Source organism: Phalacrocorax carbo, chromosome 18 (genome assembly GCF_963921805.1).
Source record: "Phalacrocorax carbo chromosome 18, bPhaCar2.1, whole genome shotgun sequence".
NCBI lineage: Eukaryota > Metazoa > Chordata > Aves > Suliformes > Phalacrocoracidae > Phalacrocorax > Phalacrocorax carbo.
In genome coordinates, this window is record NC_087530.1 from 4,477,895 (window position 1) to 4,498,926 (window position 21,032).

General features: G+C 50.7%; 1 long non-coding RNA gene across 1 annotated transcript in view; it reads right to left on the reverse strand.

Annotated features, from left to right (window-relative positions):
- Positions 1-19,196, reverse strand: part of LOC135316215 (uncharacterized) — a 35,749-nt gene extending 16,553 nt beyond the window's left edge. The window contains exon 1 of the long non-coding RNA XR_010375651.1: positions 18,684-19,196. This is a non-coding gene — a long non-coding RNA (uncharacterized LOC135316215). The remainder of the gene's footprint in view (positions 1-18,683) is intronic.
- Between the last annotated feature and the right edge of the window lie 1,836 nt (positions 19,197-21,032).

Below are 21,032 nucleotides of genomic sequence, written 5' to 3' on the forward strand. Positions count from 1 at the left end.
TACCTGTTCTTTGGTAAGAAGAACATGAAACAATGGAGTTTTTGCCTCGAAGCCAGAGGGGCTGCAGCCCTTAGGAATGGTCTGCACCTCTCCAGATGGAGCATAGTGATTTTTCTTATTGGATGGTGTATGGTTTGGGTTAAAACTGACCAAGAAGCTTAGGGCAGTGATGCAGAGGGGGGTCGTTAATCCAGGGAAGCTGCAGAAGGAGTGAGATGAGCAACAAGGCAGCGATGGTCCCATGGTGATCCTCATGCCAGGACGCCCTTCTGGGTGCAGCCCAGAGAGTGGGCAAGAAGCAGCTCTGCGGTGAGGACATGTGGGAGCAAATCTCAACCTCAGGAGGGCTCAGCATGTGCAAAGCAGTCATTTCTGGCATCGGGATAATGGCTCGAGTCTGCAAGGAAATGGCTTCTGTGGTTTCAGCCCAGCTTTTCCTGGAAAGTGCCCAGCTCCCACCTCGCGACTCGGCTCTTCCTGCATGACTCATGCATGCACACGGACTCTCAAAGGTGGGTGTTCACCACCCTTTAAAGGAGGTGACATCTTCTTAGAGGTGTGACGGGGAGCATAACTCGGGCAACACAGTGAGGGGCAACGGTTAGGAGAGGGTGGAGGACTGGGCTCCTGGGTCTGCCATGCCTGGCTTTGCTTCCCACATGTCATGGGACCTCAGAAGTTACTTTGCTGCTACGTGCCTCAGTTTCCCCATCTGGGTTGGAGCTATGCATGAAGGGAAGGAGTACAGGATCAGGCCTGAGACAGTAACACTGTGCGAATACTGCCACACTCAGGAATGGTGTGAAGATACATGAAGTCCCCTTCCAAAGGCATCAAAACCTATGCTATAAATGAGGGCAGATAAAACAGAGTTGTGTGAAGGTTGCATTTGCCTACCTCTATTTCTATCCCACATGCTATCTATCTGTCTATGTGTCTGCCTGTCTCTCTATCCATCTTTGCATCTCCTGCTTGTGAAATGGCTGCACTCTTCCAGAGCTGACAACCCTTTAGAACAAATCCATACTATGATAGTTGGTGCTTTGCTAGAGAAAGGTCACTTAAGCTATTTGTATGACAGAGCCAAAGCCAACTCAATATCCTTCCTGTCTTGACATCCTTTTTCAGGCTGAAGTCCTTTCTGGAAGCACACAGAGGAAAAACACAGAACAATCACTAGGAATATCTGCCTTTACTTCCACCTCCTGTGCCATATCCTTCAACGTCCCACCTACCAGGGTTTATACTCGATGAAAGAAGAAATGCCTCTTAAATCATCTCTACACATCGCCGCTCTTTGGGTTTGTTATTGCAAACAGCAATACCTCCTGGTGTGCAGGTGCACTCCTTAAGAAGTTGGCCAACCTGGGTAGCTCAGAGCAGAGCTGTGGTGGTTTGAACATCTTGCCTGGCTGCTGCAGTTTCCTTTCTCTTGGGTCTCTGTTGTGACATGCCTGGATGAGGTGACACACACCTGCACAAACTGGCAGTCCCTCTGCTCCATCAGCCTCCTTGTGCTTCCTCCTGCATCCAGCTCTTTTCGGGAACTTACGGTGAGAGCAAGAGCAGCGATGCTGCAGACTGCTGGAAGAGGCAGGAGGGAGGAGAGGGCAGGGGTTAAATTCAGGCCTCGGAGAGCTGAAATATTCCAAACATAAGGCGGATGTGGCACTTCCCAGACTGCATGTAAATCAGAGACACATGCTCCCTCCGGTATGGCAGCACATGTGCACTGTTTATTTGGAGGACCCACATTGTCTTCTTTTTTCTGTTTCAACCCATCAGGAGCTAAAAGAGTTCGCTCCAGCTCTATGCTGCATTACAACATGGGGTCTCTCTACCCCAAGGACTGACGGCATGAAAACTACCTTCAATTTTTGACCAAAAGGACTCAACAGTGCCCTTTTGGAATGAGCTCCAGATCCCCCACCAGCCCTGGAGCTTTCTGTTCCTCTGAACCCTGCCAGGAGCAACTCGACATCAGGAAACTATTTGAGGGACTGTTCCACATTAGCCATAATCCAATTATTAGCCTCGGCCTGATGATGTCTTCCTCTGTCCCTTCCCGGGCCACGATGATGCCGTCTGTGGCACTGGGCAGGCTGGAGGTGGCCAGCTGTTCCCCGGCCCAGGAACAGCCCAGTTAGCGGGCAGCACGTGAAGGGACACGCGCTGAGGTCCGTGCCGCCGGCTGTTTGCACGAGCCCAAGTTTGCATCGTCTCGCTGGCAGCAGTGTCCTCGGGGTGAAGTCCAGTGCTATGCTGTCAGCGGGCAAAGGGCACGGGCACTGTGGAGCGCTTTAAGCAGCCAGAGAATCAAACGGGGACAGACGTCCAGGGAGGACAGACTTACACAGCCAAGGCGGTGAAAGGGCTTTCATGCACTGGACTTGGGTAGCTCCCTAAAAAGTGGTTTGCAGGGCTGGGTGCAAGGCTGGTCTAGCTTCTCTCTTGGGTGTCTCCTCTGGGTCTTTTGCAAGCAGATAGTCTTTGATGGCTTGAGCCAGCCCTGGCTTCATGCCGGGACCTGTGGCTGCGGTCAGTGAGGTGCTGAGCCACCGCTAACAAACACAGCCTGCTGAGCATCTGCCCCCACACAGCCCCCAGCAGCTCAGCGTGACTTGCAGGGCACCTCACCCACAACATGGCTCTTTCCCTCATCCTTCACGTTGCCCTGGGTCCTTTCTTGCCTGATTGCAATTTAGCTCTTGCTGAAATTCGCCCCCCTGCTCAGCACCCAGCCCAGCAATGGGACAGGCTCTCTGGCAGGGACCACGACACGGATAGTATCATGTAAGTGGGATGTGGGGTCTTGGGGAAGGCCCTCCCTGCCATTCTTCCTTGCATCTTTACTCTTGAGTTTTGCATCGTTGAGGCAAGAAAATATCACTGCAGGCAGTGCATTTCTGCAGGGTTATTAGTCAGCTCAGCTGGTTATAGTCATTTAGCCTCCAAACCTCCAGCATTACAGCAGCACTTGAGGCATGCAATAATCTGTCAGGAGCACAACATCTGCCTTATCAACCTGGAAGCATGTATTTTTGACTAGCATCTACTGTATGACCAGAGCAGAGAGTGAGGATTGGCCCTTTCTGGGTTGAAATGGCCTTGTGTGACCCAGGAGAGGCTGGGCCATGTTGCTATCCCCGCTCAGAGAGGCATCAGCCACATATGACTTGTCCAGTGATGCATAAGGACATATGCTTAAGCTTTCTCATTTTCCTTCCTTCACAGTGCCCTCAGCCTAGCCGACTTGGTGGTTGGGATGAAAAAGGTGGCTGAAATGCTGGGGGTGAAACCTGCCATCTCCTGGCACATGAATCCTGCGTCCCCCGTGCCTGATTCAACCTGACCCATCTCTGCCCCAGGGCAGCCCTATGACACTGGAGGCTGCTGGGTTGCTGGACCATCTGGCAAGGTTTGGTACCCAGCCACGCACAAGCATCTTCCTCCAGTGGAAGCAGAAAGGCATAAAGACAGAAAATAGACCAGGATCCAGCACCTGATTCCCACCAGTCCCAGAGGGGCAGAGGGACTGGGGTAACTGGCCAACTCAACAGGTGATGGATGCTGGGAGGCTCACACTGGACAAGTACAGGTAGCAAAAGCCATCCTAGAGAGGATGCAAAAAGGCTATTTGCAGCCATACATCAGCTTGCTTTTCCCTGCTGGATTCAGACTGAGGATTTGCTCCCTGTTGAACCCAAGACTGATAGAAAAGGACCCACCCAGAGCAACCCCCACTGCATTTTTTGGCTCTGTGAAGCCCATGCCCATCCCACAGCCCAAGCACACAGACAAACCCAGGGAGTTCGGAGCCGCCGGGGCTTGCCCAGCTGGAGGGGGTGTTTCTGAACCCACTCACAGCATCGTGCTGCGGGAAAAACAGCTGAGGAGGGCTGGGATGGAGAGGGCTGGGGGAGGCAAGAAAACCAAAACAGAAACAGAGCTTGGAGGGAGGGAGGGGGTCCTTGTTTTTCATCCCCAGGTGAGGCAAGGCAGAGAGGAGGAATGCTTTCCTCTGAATCCACTGGGCCCCAAGCCATGAATGCAGCCACAGCCTGAGCCCCCGGCGGGGGCTGCCTTCGCCCCTGAGAGCACAGGCTCGCACCATCCCAGCCAGCTCAGCGGCTGTGGCACATTGCATTGATTCCTGCTCAGCAGGCGGCTTGAAATGCAGCAGCTTTGGAGGGAGGGAAGGAGGGAGTGGGGGTCCCCACTCTGCAGCCTCCACCACCCCGGGGAGCTCTGCAGACTTGCCTGCCCGGCCCAGCAGCAGCAGCGAAAGCGGGTGACCACGTACCACGAAACCTGGCAGCAGCACACCCGATGCTTTCCTCCCACTCCAGACAAATCAGCCTTTATCTCCCAGCTAAGTGGGCAAGAGGTGCCTCTTCCGACGATGACTGTGCTCACTGCCGAGGGCCGGGAGCGCGAGGCATGCCACGGGCAGGACACACAATGGCTCTTTGTAATGGGTTTCGAGGAAGCTGCAAGGCTGGGGAAGCAGAACAGGTTTGCCTTAGAGGCTGAGCAAAGACCAAAATCCTCCCAGGAGCGATTATCAGGGGATCTGAGTGCAAGAAAATGCCCAGCTCCCTCTGGGCCCTGTAATTTGGATGTGAGGACAGCCTCATCTACAAAGACGCAGGTAAAAGAGGGAGAACCATTCAGTGAGTGCTCCTGGGGATGCTGCCAGTCGCAGATTTGTTGATCCAAAGTCCTGCCAGCACAGCCATTCGTCTTCCTACGGCAACACAAAAACATGTTGCCGGGAAGGACTAACTTCTGCTAAATTTGGAGCTGGAAAAGATCACTCTCCTTTAGATGGCTTGGAAGCATATTGATTTGACTGTCATGGTCCTAGGCTGTCGTGCTGTGTCAAAGCAAGATGTTTTATAAGACTGAAGCAAAGGAAACATTGAATTTTTTCCTTCAGGAGAAGAATTCCCAGGCCTGTGATTTTCACCCCAGCCTGGGAGCAAGGGAGCCTGCCCTGCCTCAACCTTTCCTGTGGGACAGGGATGTTTTCTTCTCTTTTCCAAGCCCTTGTCCTTACTTCTGAAATTCTGAATTTAGTTTTTCCAGAGGGGTCAGGTTTATTCATAACCAAGGATGCCAGAAGACCTTTTTACTAGCATTGGAATTATAATTTATATGTCCATAGAATGAGGACCTCAGAGGAGTTAGAGACTGAAGACGATCATCAAATGCCTCAGGACCCTTGTGGAAATGAGGAGATCTGGCACACATATTTGAAGAGCCGTGGATAAGCTGCGAAAGCCCTTGTTAGTGCTATGCTGCATCACACTTACAACCATAATACCAAACCAGAGCTCCCACAGGAGCATCAAAACAAACGATGGTGAATGGAGAAACATCTCCCACCTGCTGCTGCCAAAGGCTTTTCCTCCTCTGAGTGCATCCATACAGACTCAGAGGCTGAGTCCAGTCGCTGCAGCTCGGCAGCTTTAGCTAACACACACCTTGAGTCACAGGATGGCTTTCTATTTCTATTTTCTAGCTCTTTGCAGGCCACTTTGTATTGGTACAAGATTTTGTCACGCACACTCTTCAACAGATGTCTGTGTTGAGGCACTTGACGGCGGTGCCGCCTACATCTCCTGCTGTGCGGGAGGTTTCCACGTCCACCTGCGTGCATGAGTGACGGAGCAGGAGGACATGCACAGCCACGTCCAAGGCTTGCTCAGGTTGGTGCCAGGCTGCCAGAACGGGCTCCAAAGCGTGGCATCTCTTGATGGAAATCCAAAGCAAACTATTTCCAGAACATGCCTGCCTGTTTCAGCATCAGTTCCCAAATTTTGATTGTTCAACCACCCACATCAATACCTGTGAAACAAGTATCCCGGTCCCCTTCCCACCTGCCTGTAATGTGTCTGGTACTGGGAGGACCACAGGTATAAACAAGGGAATTGGGGTATCTGGTTGCTCTTTGTAACCTACTCACAGCCCAGAAATGTGATTGGACTTCGCTCATGGCATCAGATCCACCACTGAACCCCCACTTGGACCCCAAAAGGTTTTGTGGCCTTGTCAGTCCCATGCTCAAATATACAACCCAATGTGCAATGGTTGACCTGAATGGTCTTGAAGGGCTTAAAGATATTTCGACACAAGCAACGTCCCAGCAATGCCAAGAACTATCTTCACTCTGAAATCTGCAAAACCTACTTCTGTGTGACTCCTGCCAAGACAGCAGTAATCCCATCTGTAAAGCTAGGGCCAAGCCAGCCCAAGCCAGGGAAGCTACAGCTCTGTTTTGTTTCAGAGCAGTAAGAAGATTTTGCACAAAAGAAGCCGTTTTGAAAACAAATACATTCAGAAAAAAGAATTTGCCATTGTGCTGCTCAGGGCAGGTGACATCTGCCCACGTGGCTGCCCAAAAGGGGCAAAGAGACAAAATGGGGAAAGATTTAAGGTTACTTCTTTAGAAATTGAGGAACTGTAGGTGATCCTCGGTAAAAGCAAGCCAGGCTTCTGTGTGTGCTGCTTCCATTCTCAGCAGAAAAAAAGATGCAGCACATTAGGGTTTATTTTAAACCTTACCTCCTGGCTCATCTGCTCCTCATTCAATAGAGTCACACTCCTGATTTACCCCATTTCAGGGGTAGCCTTGCTCTTGGAAATGGATCTGGAGAAGCTTTTCCAGATACCCAGGTGGATGGGGTCCTCCGGCAGGGATAAAGCCCTCTCTTTCCAGAGGCAAAGTGCAAACACGAGGCTAGGGCGGGGAAGTGGGTCTGGGATTTTGTTGTAAAATATATGCATGACTTGTACATGGATATTCCCTGCTCCCTGCCTGGCTCCTGCCTGGAAATGAGCTGGATCCATGCACACAGAAACTGCTTAGTCCTCCTCTGGCAGCTTTCCCAATGCAAAGAAAAGGATAAAAAAAGAGAAAAATATTATTTTTAAAACAGTCTGAAAGGAAAGAACTGTGCTGAGACCAGGTTAAATACATATTTCAGGCTCAGTCCTCCTCCCTCCCCCAGAATCAGCAGAAGGGGTCCCATTTTGGAACTCAGTACAGAAGGACAATTTCCCTGACGTGCAAACGCATTCATTTCAGAGACCTCTTTTTGCTGGTCCTTCTCTCCACATCTCCAAATCTGCCTGCACGGAAACTGCCATTGTACTGATGTTGCCTGGATCAGAAGTCTACTCAGCCAGCACAAGTCTGCTGCCCGTCCCACCGCGTATAGCCCGTCCCCTCCAGAAGCGAGGTGAGGTGCCCTCCGGAGGCAGAGCCCTGGGCGAGGACATGGGGATGGCCTTTTCCACAACCCTGCTGGACCATTGCAGGTGACCCTTTGCAACTCATTTTCCCCACCTACAAGAAGTCAGCATCGATGCTTAGGTCTTTGCAAAGTGCTTTGAGTTCTACAGACTCACAAGTGCCGGTGCAAAGGCAGATACTATTAAAAGCAGGGCTACTTTTGGCCCAAGAACTGCAGCTGAATGTTTGGATTTTGATTCAGCCACTCATGCAAACATCAGTTAAACTTTAAGCGATGTACAGAAGTCCTGTTGGCTTCTGTGAGACCAAAGGACACATCTGAAGTGGTGTGGGGTTAAACCAGGCTTTATAGTAGTCTAATTGAGTTAAACATTCAACTCCCGATGAAACAGGATGTGGGCACCTGCCTGGATCCCTAAACCTTTTCCGAAAACAGGATGTGAAGGTAACATTTCTTCACCTGGATAAATGACTTGAAGAGTTTTATCCCCAGCTTGGCCCCGTGTCTTTCCCAAAATGTCATGTTTTCCATTAAAGAGAACCATTCAGGAAATGAATTACTCTGAGCCTTCACAAATGTTGACGCCCTGTAAATAAGGACGGGTGCCCGACGGTGCCAGTAGTTTTGTGTTAGCGGCTCATCCCTGACAATAGTGGAGTGGCTCCTGATCCCACGGTGACATCAGAAGTGCCTCGTGATTTTGCAGGGCATTTGAGAACTTGAACTCCATTCTGCTTAAGCAATCCTCGTCTTGAAAATGAGGTTATGGAGAATCCACTGAAAATCCCTTTGCGTTCCCTTAGCACTGAGGAAATGAGTGAGATCAACTGCAAACCCTTGCAGCGAGCATGCCCTGCCAGAAATATTTGTGCTTGGACCAGCAAAGCCAACCTTCCCAGGCTGGCTTGGGAGACCAGACGCTTTGCTATTTGACTCCAAGGGAAAATGTTGCCAGCTGCCAGCATTTAAACCAGCAATGTTACTTCTGAGCATAAAATCAGCCAGGCAAGACATTATGATGGGGAGACAGAAGGGGAGAAAGGAGGGCATGGGCTTGGTACAGACACCATCATGCCGAGAAACCCAGCTGTGGCACAGAGCTGGAACATGCCCGGGGTGAAGCCAGATGATATCAAGCAACTGGGACTGTTCGATTCATATTGCTGCCATCCTTCAGCAGACCGATCCATGGTGTGACCGTACGCCCCACGCGCCGCTCTGGATATCTGGATACTGCACCGGGAAGGTGACTCAATCTCACCTAGGCAGTGAGGATGAACTCAGGTTGAATTACCTTGAAGAATGATTATTTTTTTTCCTGGGGTCCATCGGTGTGATTGCTCCCACATCACACGCTCGTCCTCTCTCTGCCTTGTCCCCACCCCTCTCAGCACTTCCAGAAGCAGCAAGATGAAAGCAGATGTTGGCAGCTTGCAAGACTTTTCTTTCTGAGCCAGGCAAAAGTGACTTTGATTTTCCATGCTGTTCTAGCAACTTTTCGGACTGAGTGCATGAGTGGATACGGCTAATGGTGAATTTACCAAAGGAGTTGGGAGCTATAGAGTTTTACATATATATGGATATCAAATGCCTGATTCAAATGGATATTCCATGGCTGTTCTTTATAAAAATAAGAATTTATACATGAGAAAATGTTAACATCAGTATGTTTTCTACAAAGAGAAAGTTTCACAGAGGTTGGGTTTCGTGGGCGTACGTTGCCAACATTTCAAAATCTGCCCACAAATGTTTTGTGTCTTAAACACATCAAAATCTTCCCAGCAAGAAGTGACAGAGTGTATCTCTCTGCAGTCAGAAATGTGATTGCATCATATGTAGACATATCCAGGCTAGCTTTAAGCTAATTAGCTCCAATCCCAATAGCAGCATTACTTGAACAAAGCTGTAAAAGACCCAGGGCACATATCCTGGTAGTTTCATGATGGGGAGGTGAGTGCCACAGAGGCTGGGGTTCCCTGGAAGGCCATGCTGATGCCACCTTGAACATTTCCATGTACTTTCAGGGAAAATTCTTCCAGTTCCCCAACCATTAAAATAATGGTTGGGAAAATATTCCAAATTTCAAAACTGAAAAAAGTCATTTAAAAATAAAATCTAGAATGTCTCCTAAATGAAAAAATAAGAGCTTTAAATTTTATTTTATTTTATCTTAGGGAATGTCTCAGTTTTATTTTTTTATATATACTCAGTCAGTTTGCAAATGACACCAAATTGGGCAAAAGTGTCGATCTGCTCGAGGGCAGGGAGGCTCTGCAGGGGGACCTGGACAGGCTGGACTGATGGGCTGGGGTCAATTGCATGAGGTTTAACAAGGCCCAGTGCCGGGTCCTGCCCTTGGGTCACACCGACCCCAGGCAACGCTCCAGGCCTGGGGCCGAGGGGCTGGGAAGTGCCCGGCGGAGAAGGCCCTGGGGGTGCTGGCTGACAGCCGGCTGGGCATGAGCCAGCAGTGCCCGGGTGGCCAAGGAGGCCACCAGCCCCCGGGCTTGTGTCAGACTGGTGTGGCCAGCAGGGGCCGGGCAGGGATGGGGCCCCTGTGCTCGGCACTGGGGAGGCCCCACCTCGAGTGCTGGGCTCAGGTTTGGGCCCCTCGGGACAAGGAGGCCCTTGAGGGGCTGGAGCGTGTCCAGAGAAGGGCAATGGAGCCTCAAGCTGTGTCAGGGGAGGTTTATATTGGAGATTAGGAAAAATTTACTGAGGGAGTGGTCAGGCACTGGAACAGGCTGCGCAGAGATGTGGGGGAGTCACCATGCCTGGAGGGGTTCAAAAAACGTGTAGACGTGGCACTTCAGGGCATGGTTTAGGAGGCCTGGGGGTGTTGGGTTGATGGTTGGACTTGACCTTAAAGGTCTTTTCCAACCTTAATGAGTCTATGAATCTATGATTATTTGATGACATGAAAGAAGTTGTAGTGCATAATAGAGGCATCATTGCTAACAAACGTGTCATAACATAATATGGCGTGTCAATCCGTGATGGAATAAGTAGAAGTTTAATACTCAGGGCACTGCTGCCAGGCACTGGCTAAAGCCTTCTACCCCAGCTTCCTTGCAAAACGTAGGTTAATGGCAAGACAAGAGCCTGCAGAATGGGTCCTGTGGCACTACAGGCTGCAGCTGGAGGCTTATGGTGCCAATGGCTGATGAAGGCACTCTGAAGATGCTGCCACGTGCAGGGAGTTGTGCTGGACCTGGCTATGAAATCCAGAGTGGCAGCAGCCTCCAAACGCTTTGTTACACAGTTAATATGAATGAAAAACTCCCGCTGTCTCCAGCCAATTGTAATTCAATTGTAAAAAATTTGCTCCAGGTGGCAATTTGGCATCTGCTTTCATTTCGCCCCTCCACAGAAGGATTGCAGGCAACGCTAACGAGCGGCTAATTTTGCACACAGCAGGCCAGATCCTCAGCTCGTACAAACCAGAGGAAGCACTATTAAATGTGAAGCAACTCCACCAGCTTACACCAGCCAAGGAACTGAGCCCTGGGCGTCCGTCCTTCCAACCAACCGCTCTCGGTTGCAACAGCGGCTTAAAGCTGTGAGTTTTGGGCTGCAGCCTGGGACAGGTCGCGGGGTTGCTGTTTGCATCGGCAGCCCCTTTAAATGTCCGCTCGCGTGCCGAGTTATCACTCTGGCATTCCAGAGCGCTGAGCCCTGGCCTCAAGCAGCCGGAGGAATTCGCTCCCCAAGCACTAATTCCCTTTTTTCCCCAGAAGAAGCCCGTGGGATGGCTCCTGTTGTGCAACGAGGATGGTCTGGTCTCCTGCCAGTCTCCAGATCTGGACTCTGGGCTTGGTCCCCCCAGCGCACCCAGCTCCGCAGTGTGAGCTGGGTGATGGGACCATCAGGCTCCAGCTGTGGTGGGACTGGGACAAGCCCAGGGTGAAGAAGTGCTGCAGGACTGGGTGCTGGTGGAGGGCAGCAGCCTCCTCCACCCCTTCTACCCCATGGGTGCCCAGGTTTGCACCAGCTCATCCAGAGGCAGAACTGGGACCTGGTCTAGCGGAGATATGCCATGCCTTGGGTGCTCGCTCCTATTATTCCCACTGACATTGAGGGCAAGAGGGAAGGTTTCTCCACACAGAGGGTAGCTCAGCTGCAGGACTCCTCACTGCAGGGCGAAGCTGCAGCAGAGCTTCAGCATGGACTGAACTCACAAGGGATAATAAGAAATTGTACACATAAAGAGCAATAGTTTATAAAATAAAGATGTGGGGAAGAGATAGAAAAGCTTCAGGATGAAAACCAGGCTAATTGCTTGGGTTAGGAGGAGGCTCAACCACATCTGCTTACTGCAGGGGTTTTTATGCTGCTTCTGCTGCTGCAGTTGCTGTTGGTGGAGAAAGACTTTGGGATTAACCAGGCTGTGGGGCTGGTGAATCATCCCGGGTGAGCTCCGAAGGAGCCAGCGAGCTTTTGCAGAGTCTTTTTGTTGACAAGAACATTGTGCTGACAAAACAGCCTGTTTTCCCCAGTCTAACCTCCTCCTTATCAGCCATTCGTTACAGGAGTGTTGGCTGACACGGGATCGTGGCAGACGCAGATTATTAAGTTGTTGACAGAAAGCTCATCCACTTTGAACAGTTATCATCACAGGGAGCATCCACCACGCAGGCTGCTCCTGACAGACACTCTCACCAGCCAGATGCCATGTGTCGGGGAGCCTCCTTGAGACGCACACCCCCATCTTCCTTCTTAATGTATTTAAATGAGTTTTCCAGCAGTGTCACGGCTGATTAGCCCTGCAGAGCTATTTATGAGGGGACACAGCAACAAATAGGCCTGAAAGCGCTTCTTACCTGTCCCTTCAGACGAGAACATCTCTGCAAGGGAATAGGTATGGAGGTAAGAAAGGGGTTAATTTGGGTGAATGCTGCTGTGACTGTTGTCCTACTGAACAGGGGAGGAAGGAGGAGCGCTGGACCATGCCTTCAGGGATGGGGCAAAACCACCAGGCCAGACCTATGCCTTGCCAAGACCTCCATTGCTTTACTGATTTTGGTATAAGGCTACTGATTGCACCAAGTGACTGAAAGCCACACCAAAGGCTGGGATTAGAAAGTCAAAGACTGCTTGTTGCTTTTTTCCTGAGCTCACTAAATTTGTTCGCTCCTGGAAACGGCGCTCAATCAGGTTTAGTGGATGGGCTCAGGTGTCTGGGCGACCTCTCAGAGCAGGGTAGGAAGGATAGAAAAGAGCAGGGCGGGAGGAGGAAGACTTTGGTGAAATGCCCTCATTCCTGGTCCTCTGCCCGCTGGGCACGGCGCTCCCTGCCCGCTGCTTTGCCATGTGGGCAGCTCATCTGCTAATCACAAGGAAGCAGCAAGGGCACCCAAGCCCACGATACAGCGCTGGAAAATTCAAGGTTTCACTTTGATGTCTGCCTGAAAGATGAAAAGTCTTAATCAAAGCCAAGAGCATGTAAATCAGCAGACTCTAAAATAATTGGGCACTCCAACCTTCTTGGGTAAGTGCAAATAGGAGGATTATTGTGACATGGGGAGTCAAATGTGTATAAGCTTTAATCTAACTGGAATAGGACAGAGGCCGTGAGAGCACGGTGATGCAGGCTTGAGCACACACCGTGCAAGACTTGCCGGAAAGTACTATGGTCTCTTCCCTGCCCAGGGACGGGGCTGCTCTCCGCTCTTCCCCCCAGCCCGGCTGGACAAGGGCTGCCAGGTTTGGCCGGCACTTTGCTTGCAAGCCCCAAGAGTAGCTGGTTCTGCAGAGGGGATTTGTCTACCATGGGAGTCCAAGTCCTTTGCTTCATTCCCCTGTGTTAAAGGGTTTCAAAAGGCCTCTGCCCGCAAGGCTGAAGAAGCCTTTTAAAATATTTTAAACTGGTTATTGCTGGTGAGATGGGGACAGGACCGGACATTGGCTTCATAAGAGAATCGTCTTCCCAGTGCTCTTAGGACAATGTGCCAGGGAACAAGGGACAACCACAACATCCAGGTGGGCCAGACTAGTGCAAAGGGCTGCAGAAATCAGGAGCGCTGGCGACAGAGGGCTTGCTGCAGGCCAAGCTGCTGCTGGGCTCCAGCGACGCGCTCGCTCCTTGCGCTCAGTGCTTGAAGAAAACATCTTCAAAGGAAGATTTCAAAAGGAAAAATTTGCTGGCCTGGCAGAGGGGGGGCCACCCTCTCAGGTGATGATGTGGGGATGCTGGAGCAGAACCCAAACGTGCCCTTTTCTCGTGGCAGCATTTGTGTCTGGCTCCCAGCACTTCGCAGCCACGCTCCACGTACACCGACATGCACACATGAGCGAGCGCTTCCAGCACAGGGAGGTTTCTGCCACTGAAAGGTGCTTTTTCCCTTTGATTGGAAAAGCTAGTTAGTAACTAGAGAGGAAGGAGCATCACATCAAGTAGATTTGCAGGTTCTTTTCTAGCCCATCGGGTTTGCAGAGAGCAAGCAGGCAGCTTCTCCTGCCAGTGGCAGGGGGGAGCCGGGGGGGTGGACAAAGAAGAGTCTTTAAGAATGAAGAGGACATGAGACAAAATGCTCTTGCTCAACGTTGTAAACAACCCTAAAGTGTTTTGAAAGACTCTGTCAATATAAATTACCAAGAAACAAGACGCTCGAATTGCAAAAGAGGAACCCAGCTGGAGAAAGGCTGCTCGCAGAGTGCCTCGCTGCCGTCCACCTCAGACACTCAACGGCGCTGGCACCACGCTGCTCTGCCCGCACACATTCTTCTCTATTCTTCCCCCTCTCACATGGAGGAGATGCATCAAGTGCTCTATGCGAGTTGAGTACATTAAAGCATCCTCCGGTCCCAGCTCCTGCGGCCTTGCGAGCAGCGGGAATTTACCAGCAGAGTTCTTTGCGCAGCGTTTTCCTGCTGCAAGCGTTCTGGGATAATTCCCTGTGCAAGCCCTCCCCGTGTACAGCTACATGAGCACGCTGCCGCGGGCTGCACCCAGGCTGCGGGTTTGCCAGGTTTGCTCAGCGGTGTCTGTGTCCTGCTGCTTCCTGCAGGCAGCTCATCCCCGTCCCCACTCGGGGATCATGGAGGTCTTTGCATTCACCATGGAGTAAAAATGCACTTAGGCCATGGCCAGGGCGCAGCTGCTGTGCCGTAAATTCACACCCCAGGTCACCTCATGTTAACTTTCTCATGTGGCCGTACCTTCTCCTGGGACGGCGGCCAGAGCCCTGCGAGAAACAGCCACGGCAGTGCCTGCCTGACTCAGCTCGGGTAGCAGACACTCCAGGCAGTAATGCTGGCTAAAAAAGCCCAAACCAGAGAAACGCTGTGCTTTTAACCATGGCCTGGAGTGATCTGAGCTTGCAGGAAAGGTGGTGCTCACTCCCCGGGTGCATTGGGATGTGGTGGTGGGGAGAAGAGCGGTCACACACATACAAGCCATGCTTTGGTACAGGTTGGGGCCAAAAGTCCCTTTTTTGGGGGTGTGTTAACCCTCTCCCAAAGAGATCGATTAAAAAACCCCTTGCAGGGGGTGTCAGTGTGGCAAGCTCCCAGCCCAGCCCTAGCACCAACCTTCTTCCCATTACGGCTTTGGTGGTCAATCTCAGGAGGATTTCAATTATACCAGTGGGAGTTACATTTTCAAAACCTCTCTGGATCTGAGCTTAAATTACCAAAACAAAGGCTCCAAAGCCCCCTGCAGGCCCTCAGATTGTCTATTTGCACCTTTGACATTTTAATCTGGTACATAATGAGTAAGACAGATTAAAGAGATGAAAACCAAGAACTTCTGTACCCGGAGACTTTCCACCAATTCCCGATACCACCCCATGAATGGCATGAACTAAGGCTCTGCACTTTCTTCTTGCTATTTAAAGCACAGATGTCTAAGTAGAGCTCCAGGAGGAGAGCTCTGCCTGGTACAGGGCCTGGCATGCTCATGGTGATGGTTTAAAGCCATATGGGATTTCCACCAGGCCCCACTGTACTCAGGCCCCGAGTTCAGAGCAAGGGGAGTCCTGCCGTGTCCCTCGCCTGGAGGGGCAGCTTTACCAGCTACATAAATAAACTGGAGCATCTTCCTCCACCACTAAAATACAGATACTGCCAGGATGGCAGTAAAACAAGCAGAAAGACAGTCTTTTTCTTAGGTATTAGCCTAGTATGAAATCAGAGCAGAGGTATACTCAAAGAAAGTCTCGACAGGTACTAATGAGAGCTTCAGGTGGGCTTTTAAAATTTACCTAGAAAGCTGAGAAAATGATGACTTCTAACAATCCTCCCTATGACTAACTGGTCTCAGCGCTACCCCCCAGAGCGGCACCGGTAGGAAGTGTTTTTCGGAAGGGTTTCATCATTATCTCTGCTTCAGCTTCCACGATGGGAGGCTCCAGGAGAGGCAGCTGCACGGTGCCCAGAGCTCACCAGTCCTTCAGCAGCGATGAGCCGTTGGCACTGGTGCCCACCAAGCCCTGCCCCCGCACGGAGGTGCCCATGGGGCTGGGGGGAGCGGGCAGGGCTGCCCTTGGACCAGGGCTCCTGCAGCTTACCGGAGCCGCAGGGCTTTGGGGCAGACCCTGAGCCTCTCCAAGGAGAAATCAAAACCAGCCCAGGATGCAAGCAAGGACTGGAGGGAAGGTCTTCTCCACGGGTATATTGCTGTCTCTCAGTCGGCTCTGCGTCCCCTTGGTGCTAAAAATACCTTTCCGAGACACCAACGGGGATCCCGGAGCGGAGCTGGGGTGACAGCCTGATGTGGGGCTGGGGGAGGCAAAGGGGAGATAGAGAGAAACCACCCATTTTTGCTTCCACCGAGACGGCAGCAGTGATCCCGTGCAGGGGCATCGCTCCGCAGCCAGCCCACGGGGAGCGTTTTGGCTGCCGTCTCTCCCTGTCAGCCTGCAGAAACATGAGACGATGGACGGTTCGCAGGAGCAGAACTAACAAGCCAACAAATCAGGCCGCTGCCATCTCCTCCGCCCCTCTCTGTCTGGTTCAATAACAGCCGATGGGGGAGGCTCCCAGAACTGCTGAATGGCTCGATAACCAGGAGCCAAAAACATTCAAAACCACACGTCTAAATTAATTCATCCCAAAGCATCCGCAGACAGCGAAGGGGGGTGGGGAGGGAGGAGGTGGAGGAAGAGAAACAGAAGAAGGAGAAATTACTTGGCCTCTTTTCAAGGCCTTTCTAAAAATGCTGAAAGAGTTTGGCAATACTGATAAAAACCCTGTACAGCAGTTGCCCTAATTTCTCTGAGCAACATCACTGGGATGCAGGCGACAGGATGGCTGTGGCATGTAAACTAAGGGCTGGAAAGGATGAGGAAAGGGTCAAAATGATGGTAGTAGGCTGGAGTCTGGCAGGATGGAGGGAGACACCCAGGGCGGCCGAGCTGCTGGAGCCCTGCTTGGATGACTCCCGGCTCCGTCCCTGGTCCTCTGCAGCTCACCCCAAGCCCCCTCCCAGGTTTTCATGCCGTAAGCCACTCTCCATGCACATGGCTCAGCCCAGCACACTCAGTCAACCTCCTCCAGAGCGGCAGAGATGGATTTTAAGATCATATAAAGGAAGCGTACAATGTAAGATTGTCTGCTGGAATGAAATTCAACAGTTTCAACGAGAGGAGAGCAAGCACAAAAGCAAAGCGTTAGTATTCAGAGCGAGGGACCCCAGCAGCCAGGCAGACTGCTTGCCTGTAATGCGGTGTGGAGAACATTTTTTTCTTCAACCAGTGTGAAATCCATACAGGAGAAAAGTTTGAGACCACTCCAACTCAGCCTTCGAGCCCCCTCCTAGGGAGGCGAGGGCTAAGGAAGCACTCTAAGATTCCTGCCGGCATGGGCGGAGTGGCCAAGGTTTTTGGAAGTGCCACCAAAGCTGCATTTTGGGCTTTATTTCTATGAAAAAATGTCCATCGCTCCAGAGCAGCACCAGTGGCATGCCGTGTGGTCATACCCAGCTCATCATGGCCAAAGCGGGATGCTTTGGGGTGCCTTTGAAGTTGACTTAATCAATTAGAAGCTCTGGAAACAAGGTCCCTTAGGAATTTTAAGCTCAATACCTGATATTTTAAGCTTCCAACATTAAACCTCATGTTAGCAATGGAGTTTAGATGAGTCTGTTCCTCGAGGTGTAATCTCAGACTGCTGGCTGGTTTTCCCAACTATTGTACGATGGTTTTCCTAGGACAGTGGTAGACCCAGGTACATGTTAGGGGTTGCTAGTTTGAAAGGCCAGCATTGATGTTAGCAACACAACATTTAAGGACTGCAGCCCATCAAACCACCAGAACAACCAAGGTCAAAACCATTTTTGAGTCATCCCATCGAGTCTTACAGGGATATATATAAATAATTGTACAGGCTAAAGCTAACGACCAAATGCAAACACTCCCACTGCTGCAGAACTTGGTGACATTCAGCCAAAAGGTCAGTTATCTCGCAATGGTATTTGCATTCTCCATCTACATACATTAGAGGGAAAGCAAAGGAACTGAAAGAGGCAGATGGATGGCCTAGAAATGATCACAGGTCTCTGATTTGAATAGGGCCTTGCATTTATTTTCATCCCTTTAATGATTAAGGCTGAGCAACAAAGCACCTCCCAGTGTGTTGGGTCTTTTAATTCCTCTGACCAAGAGCCCCTTAGGATGGGGACACACACCTGTGTGGGGCCAGGAGCCCCAGCAGAGCAAGCTGGGACATTGAGGCTGTGTAAGACCATGCCCTGCTCCATCTGGGGCTTGCTTTCTGGGAAGGTGCTGGGAGCTCTTGTAGGGACTGGTAGAGAATGGGATTGCTCAGTCAGGGCTAATTTGACTCAGTAGAGGGGATTTGGAAGAAGAAAACTGTGAACTCAGGCTCTATTAGGGTACGTAGCACTTTTAGGTTGCCTCTCAGTAGTAGTTGAGGGCAATTAAAGATTGCAGAGGGAAACTCAGAGCCTTTGGGCAGGGGACCACTGAATCCCCACCTGACTCCAGGCTGGCTGTCTCCAGCCGGGATGAGCAAGAAATAGGGCTTTTGTGTCTTTCAGAGCTGATGTTTGTTGTCTGGGGAGAGAGTGGAGGGAAGAGGTGTTAGGAAATCTCTCTGACTCAGTCTTAAAACGTGCTCAGTCAAAATGCCCACTGCAATGTAGCGTGCTACATCTGAGAGATTTCTTCCACTGAGCCCTGCCCCAGTAGCAGAAGGAGATATGGCTCCAAAAGTTTAAATATCCAGCTAATTGTAGATGGACTGTCCTATTAGTCTCCAAGCTTGCATCAGTTAAACCTTGTTTCTCTGTGATACAGGACATAGGACACATCTGGACTGGTGAAGATAGGCTTAGTCAGAGTATCTCTGAAGCTGGGGGTTGCTGTACTAAGTGGCTGCTCTTAATGTATTTGTGCCGATGTCTGAGGCATCTCAGAGAGCAGAATGCATCTTTTTAATAAAAAAAAGAGAAAGGCTGCACTGTACCTGAACCAGGTGAACCATGTCCTCAAAGTCTTATGGAGGATCAAAGTCAGCTAACCCTCCTCCTTGCTCCCCAGAACAGGCTGGCACGCTGGCTTGTTGTACCCACTGTGCATGAATTTGAACTCCCAGTTAGGATTTTAACCACAGCAGATGATTGAGAAGAAAGCAAAGACCCTCCAAAGCAGCCAAACCTGGAACATGGGCTGTGCTATAATAAAGGAGGCCGGTGGTGGGGTCTGGCTTGCTCCTCTCACAGGTAACGGAGGCTTTGAAGCATCGCCTAACGTATTTTTATGAGAGTGTGTGCATGGGGAAGACTTCCCGCCCTGGTTTTGGGAGGTGTCCGCTCTAAGACCTCGGCTAGGGGAAACCATCAATAAAGACTCAAAATAGGAAATGCCTTCAAAAAAATTTAGGGGGAAAACTAGTCTTTGCCGATCTTATCAGAGGGGAAACGGGAATCGAGCTTTTGGGAGGAGACATTTCCCACCCCTGAGGGCTGCCAAGCCACCCCGTGCTGCAGCAGAGCCCTGGCAGCAGCAGTGTGCAGGATGCAGGAGAAGGCCTCTGCGACATTTCTTTCAAAAATAGAGCAGGGGTTACCCTTTCTTTCAAAACTCCTTCCGGGAAGGAGCCGCCCTCTCCTCAGCGCCTCGCCGTCCAGTGGCTCTGTGCACGTTAACCCCGGGCTCGGCCCCGCTGGAGGGTCCAGCTTGGCTCTTCCCCACACACCGGGGCTGTATTCACCAGGCACTTCTGGGCAGCAGGTCCCGCTTCTCCTACTGATGGTTTCCCATATGGCCCCAGAAAGTCCAAGGTAACACCAGAGGAAAGCGGGGATGCGACCATCTAGCTTAACACAGGGCGTTCCTCCGTGCTCCCGCCCCAGCAGGGCTGTAAGCCAGCCGAGCGGGAGACCATCCAGAGCTTATGGTGGAAGAGGAGCTGGAGCAAAAATTTCAGGAGAAATGCCAGGTCCCTGCAAGCTGCCAACATGAGACAACCCCATGCCGCTCGGCTCTCTCAAGGCAGATGTTTCCAGGTGTGGCCAGCCCCGACCATCAGACAGCTGGGCTGCCTTAGGGTCAAAACGATGACACTTTCAGAGGTTTGGTGCCCTGTGGGTTACGCACCAGTTCAGCACGGAGATGAAGGGTGGCGATTTGGCAGACTACAAGTGGCAAAGTCCCACGAGTCCCCTTTAACAGGCTGAAGATCATTTTGTGGATCCAGGCCATCTCTGCTCCCGGATTTGCGCCTGTTTAAAAATCAATAAAATAAGACTGGGTTTCTGGAGGGTGTTGTGACACCCCGTGGATGTGGCTGGAGTGTTTTTAAGTTCCTCCTCTGGAAAGAGCTCTGCAAGTGCAAATTGAAATTGCTGTTAACCTTTTCCTGGGACGGGTACAAACCAGTTTCACTCTAACACCCAGGGGATTCAAGCTAAGATCAGGGATCTCTTCGGGATGGTAATAAAACATAGCCAAAGGACATGTTCACATGGATTTGTCACCCGAACGAAAAGGAAATGGGCAACCAACGTCCCTACTGAATGGGTGAGGGTGTGGGAGAATGAGCCGAACTGCAGCCAGGCAAGGAGCTGAGCTTTTACCTCTGCTCTCTGGAGTCCAGCCCAGAGCTCTCCTCTCCTGAGCATCCATCCTTGGTGCTGCTGATGCTCCTCTCGCTGTGGGAGGGATTGCATCTACCGCCGCTGCATTACCTGCAGGGCATGCAGGCTAATTACCAGCCACACACTCCAGCAAATGGCTCTGCCATAGAAAAGTATTATTGACTGAATAAGAGTGCAGGAAAATGGCCCGATATCTGCTAAGGTAACCTCCTTTTTCTAAATGGTTAATCTCCAACATTAGAGCTAGTGTGTTAAAGGAGGTTTAGGACAATTTAATAGCTCATAAAACTTTATGGTCCCAGTTGAAATTGGAGTGATAACTCTGGAGTGTAAAGCTATACTTTGCTAAATGTCTCCCTTAGATTTTTTATTTTATTTTATTATTGGAAACTTAACATCTGCTACAGCAAAATAAAACAGAACAATTTCCACTGTTGAGAGACATGAGCATTCTGCTTCTCTTCATTCTGTTTATATGTTTATTGCTTAAAACTTTGGCGTCAATTTTGTACTTGATTATTAAGCTTTCAATCTCTTCAAGGAAAAGAGAGATAAAATAAGCAAAAATGGACCCATGATCAATTTAACCTGTGAGCAGAATAGAAACCAGGAGGATGCTAAATCGTAGACATCAATATTGTCTGGAGTCCTTTTAAATTTCAGTTAATGGTATGGTTCCTTGGTCAAATTTTGTCTGTAACAGTGCTTCATAAAGC